Source organism: Lissotriton vulgaris, chromosome 1_1 (assembly GCF_964263255.1).
Source record: "Lissotriton vulgaris chromosome 1_1, aLisVul1.2, whole genome shotgun sequence".
Lineage (NCBI taxonomy): Eukaryota > Metazoa > Chordata > Amphibia > Caudata > Salamandridae > Lissotriton > Lissotriton vulgaris.
In genome coordinates, this window is record NC_141685.1 from 1177527201 (window position 1) to 1177533352 (window position 6152).

Here is a 6152-nt window from a genome sequence, read left to right on the forward strand (position 1 = left end):
CATCAATAACCAGAATGCACCGATGCGCCCACCACAGAGCTCCACAGATGCCCCCACCACACAGCTCCACAGATGCACCCACCACGCAGCTCCACCGACGCACCCACCACACAGCTCCACCGAGGCACCTACCACACAGCTCCACTGATGCACCCACCACACAGCTCCACCTATGCACCCACCACACAGCTCCACCGATGCACCCACCACACAGCTCTACAGATGCACCCACCACACAGCTCCACCTACACAGCTCCACCGATGCACCCACCACACAGCTCCACGGATGCACCCAGCACACAGCTCCACCGATGCAATCACCACAAAGCTCCACCGATGCACCCACCACACAGCTCCACAGATGCACCCACCACGCAGCTCCACCGAGGCACCCACCACACAGCTCTACCGAGGCACCTACCACACAGCTCCACCGATGCACCCACCACACAGCTCCACCTATGCACCCACCACACAGCTCCACCTATGCACCCACCACACAGCTCCACCTATGCACCCACCACACAGCCCCAACGAGGCACCCACCACACAGCTCTACAGATGCACCCACCACACAGCTCCACCTACACAGCTCCACCGATGCAGCCACCACACAGCTCCACCGATGCACCCAGCACACAGCTCCACCGATGCACCCAGCACACAGCTCCACCGATGCACCAACCACACAGCTCCACCGATGCACCAACCACACAGCTCCACCGATGCTCCAACTAAGCTCCACTAATGCACCCACCAAACAGCTCCACCAATGCACCCACTAAGCTCCACTGATGCACCCACCACACAGCTTCACCGATGCACCCACCACACAGCTACACCCATGCAGCCACCACACAGCTCCACCGACACAGCTCCACCGATGCACCCACCACCCAGCTCCACCAATGCACCCACCACACAGCTCCACCGATGCACCCACCACACAGCTCCACCTACACAGCTCCACCGATGCACCCACCACACAGCTCCACACATGCAGCCACCACACAGCTCCACACATGCAGCCACCACACAGCTCCACCGACACAGCTCCACCGATGCACCCACCACACAGCTCCACCGATGCACCCACCACACAGCTCCACCTACACAGCTCCACTGATGCACCCACCACACAGCTCCACTGATGCACCCACCTACACAGCTCCACCGATGCACCCACCACACAGCTCCACCGATGCACCCACCACACAGCTCCACCGAACAACCCACCACACAGTTCCACCGATGCACCCACCACACAGCTCCACCGATGCACCCACCACACAGCTCCACCGATGCAGCCACCACACAGCTCCACCGACACAGCTCCACCGATGCACCCACCACCCAGCTCCACCGATGCACCCACCACACAGCTCCACCATCACAGCTCCACCGATGCACCCACCACACAGCTCCACCGAGGCACCCACCATACAGTTCCACCAAGGCACCCACCACACAGCTCCACCAATGCACCCACCACACAGCTCCACCAAGGCACCCACCACACAGCTCCACAGATGCACCCACCACACAGCTCCACAGATGCACCCACCACACAGCTCCACAGATGCACCCACCACACAGCTCCACTGATGCACCCACCACCCAGCTCCACCGATGCACCCAGCACACAGCTCCACCGATGCACCCAGCACACAGCTCCACTGATGCACACAGCTCCACTGATGCACCAACCACACAGCTCTACCGATGCTCCAACTAAGCTCCACCAATGCACCCACCACACGGTTCCACCAATGCACCCACTGAGCTCCACCAATGCACCCATCACACAGCTCCACCGATGCACCCACCTACACAGCTCCACCGATGCACCCACCACACAGCTCCACCGATGCACCCACCACACAGCTCCACCGATGCACCTACCACACAGCTCCACCGAACGACCCACCACACAGCTCCACCAAACGACCCACCACATAGCTCCACCGATGCACCCACCACACAGCTCCACCAATGCAGCCACCACACAACTCCACCAACACAGCTCCACCAATGCACCCACCACCCAGCTCCACTGATGCACCCACCACACAGCTCCACCTACACAGCTCCACCGATGCACCTACCACACAGCTCCACCGATGCACCCACCACACAGCTCCACCGACACAGCTCCACCAATGCACCTACCACCACCAATGCACCCACCACACAGCTCCACTGATGCACCCACCACACAGCTCCACCTACACAGCTCCACCGATGCACCCACCACACAGCTCCACCGATGCACCCACCTACACAGCTCCACCGATGCACCCACCACACAGCTCCACCGATGCACCCACCACACAGCTCCACCGATGCACCCACCACACAGCTCCACCAAATGACCCACCACACAGTTCCACCGATGCACCCACCGCACAGCTCCACCGATGTACCCACCACACAGCTCCACCGATGCAGCCACCACACAGCTCCACCGACACAGCTCCACCGATGAACCCACCACCCAGCTCCACTGATGCACCCACCACACAGCTCCACCGACACAGCTCCACTGATGCACTCACCACACAGCTCCACCGAGGCACCCACCATACAGCTCCACCAAGGCACCCACCACACAGCTCCACCGATGCACCCACCACACAGCTCCACCGAGGCACCCACCACACAGCTCCACAGATGCACCCACCACACAGCTCCACAGATGCACCCACCACACAGCTCCACAGATGCACCCACCACACAGCTCCACTGATGCACCCACCACCCATCTCCACGGATGCACCCAGCACACAGCTCCACTGATGCACCTAGCACACAGCTCCACCGATGCACACAGCTCCACTGATGCGCCAACCACACAGCTCCACCGATGCTCCAACTAAGCTCCACCAATGCACCCACCACACAGCTCCACCAATGCACCCACTAAGCTCCACCAATGCACCCACCACACAGCTCCACCGATGCACCCACCACACAGCTCCACCGATGCACCCACCACACAGCTCCACCGAACGACCCACCACACAGCTCCACAGAACGACCCACCACACAGCTCCACCGATGCACCCACCACACAGCTCCACCAATGCAGCCACCACACAGCTCCACCGGCACAGCTCCACCGATGCACCCACCACCCAGCTCCACCGATGCACCCACCACACAGCTCCACCGAGGCACCCACCATACAGCTCCACCAAGGCACGCACCACACAGCTCCACCGATGCACCCACCACACAGCTCCACCGAGGCACCCACCACACAGCTCCACAGATGCACCCACCACACAGCTCCACAGATGCACCCACCACACAGCTCCACCGAAGCACCCACCACACAGCTCCACAGGTGCACCCACCACGCAGCTCCAACGATGCACCCACCACACAGCTCCGCCGAGGCACCCAATACACAGCTCTACCGATGCACCCACCACACAGCTCCACCGATGCTCCAACTAAGCTCCACCAATGCACCCACTAAGCTCCACTGATGCACCCACCACACAGCTTCACCGATGCACCCACCACAGAGCTCCACCGATGCACCCACCACACAGCTCCACTGATGCACCCACCACCCAGCTCCACCCATCACCCAGCTCCACCAATGCACCCACCACACAGCTCCACTGATGCACCCACCACACAGCTCCACCTACACAGCTCCACCGATGCACCCACCTACACAGCTCCACCAATGCACCTAATACACAGCTCCACCGAGGCACCCACTACACAGCTCCACCAAATGACCCACCACACAGCTCCACCGATGCACCCATCACACAGCTCCACTGACACAGGTCCACCGATGCACCCAGCTCCACCAATGCACCCACCACACTGCTCCACCAATGCACCCACCACACAGCTCCACTGATGCACCCACCACACAGCTCCACCTACACAGCTCCACCGATGCACCCACCTACACAGCTCCACCAATGCACCTAATACACAGCTCCACCGAGGCACCCACCACACAGCTCCACCAAATGACCCACCACACAGCTCCACCGATGCACCCATCACACAGCTCCACTGACACAGGTCCACCGATGCACCCAGCTCCACCAATGCACCCACCACACAGCTCCACCGAGGCACCCACCACACAGCTACACTGATGCACCCACCACACAGCTCCACCGATGCACCCACCACACAGATCCACCGATGCAGCCACCACACAGCTCCACCAATGCAGCCACCACACAGCTCCACCGACATAGCTCCACCGATGCATCCACCACCCAGCTCCACCAATGCACCCACCACACAGCTCCACCGACACAGCTCCACCGATGCACCCACCACACAGCTCCACAGAGTCACCCACCATACAGCTCCACCAAGGCACCCACCACACAGCTCCACCGATGCACCCACCACACAGCTCCACCGATGCACCCACCACAGAGCTCCACCGAGACACCCACCACACAGCTCCACAGATGCACCCACCACACAGCTCCACAGATGCACCCACCACACAGCTCCACCGATACACCCACCACACAGCTCCACAGATGCACCCAGCTCCACCGATGCACCCACCACACAGCTCCACCGAGGCACCCACCACACAGCTCCACCGATGCACCCACCACACAGACCGATGCTCCAACTAGGCTCCACCAATGCACCCACCACACAGCTCCACCAATGCACCCACCACACAGCTCCACTGATGCACCCACCACACAGCTCCACCTACACAGCTCCACCGATGCACCCACCTACACAGCTCCACCAATGCACCTAATACACAGCTCCACCGAGGCACCCACCACACAGCTCCACCAAATGACCCACCACACAGCTCCACCGATGCACCCATCACACAGCTCCACTGACACAGGTCCACCGATGCACCCAGCTCCACCAATGCACCCACCACACAGCTCCACCGAGGCACCCACCACACAGCTACACTGATGCACCCACCACACAGCTCCACCGATGCACCCACCACACAGATCCACAGATGCAGCCACCACACAGCTCCACCAATGCAGCCACCACACAGCTCCACCGACATAGCTCCACCGATGCACCCACCACCCAGCTCCACCAATGCACCCACCACACAGCTCCACCGACACAGCTCCACCGATGCACCCACCACACAGCTCCACAGAGTCACCCACCATACAGCTCCACCAAGGCACCCACCACACAGCTCCACCGATGCACCCACCACACAGCTCCACCGATGCACCCACCACAGAGCTCCACCGAGACACCCACCACACAGCTCCACAGATGCACCCACCACACAGCTCCACAGATGCACCCACCACACAGCTCCACCGATACACCCACCACACAGCTCCACAGATGCACCCAGCTCCACCGATGCACCCACCACACAGCTCCGCCGATGCACCCACCACACAGCTCCACCGATGCACCCACCACACAGACCGATGCTCCAACTAGGCTCCACCAATGCACCCACCACACAGCTCCACCAATGCACCCACTAAGCTCAACCCGATGCACACACCACTCAGCTAAACCACAGCATCACTCAGCGCAACTACAGCATCACTCAGCACCACAGCATCACTCAGCACAACAACAGCATCACTCAGCGCAACAACAGCATCACTCAGCGCAACTACAGCATCACTCAGCACCACAGCATCACTCAGCACAACAACAGCATCACTCAGCCCAACCACAGCATCACTGGTTCAAATATGTTCTTTCAATGTTTCAAGCTGTTTTCAAGCTTTCATGCTTTATTACAAATCACAGCTCAAACCGATGCACCCACCACACAGCTCCACCGATGCACCCACCACACAGCTCCACCAAATGACCCACCACACAGTTCCACCGATGCACCTACCACACAGCTCCACCGATGCACCCACCACACAGCTCCACCGATGCAGCCACCACACAGCTCCACCGACACAGCTCCACCGATGCACCCACCACCCAGCTCCACTGATGCACCCACCGCACAGCTCCACCGACACAGCTCCACTGATGCACCCACCACACAGCTCCACCGAGGCACCCACCGCACAGCTACACTGATGCACCCACCACACAGCTCCACCGATGCACCCACCACACAGCTCCACCGATGCAGCCACCACACAGCTCCACCAATGCAGCCACCACACAGCTCCACCGAT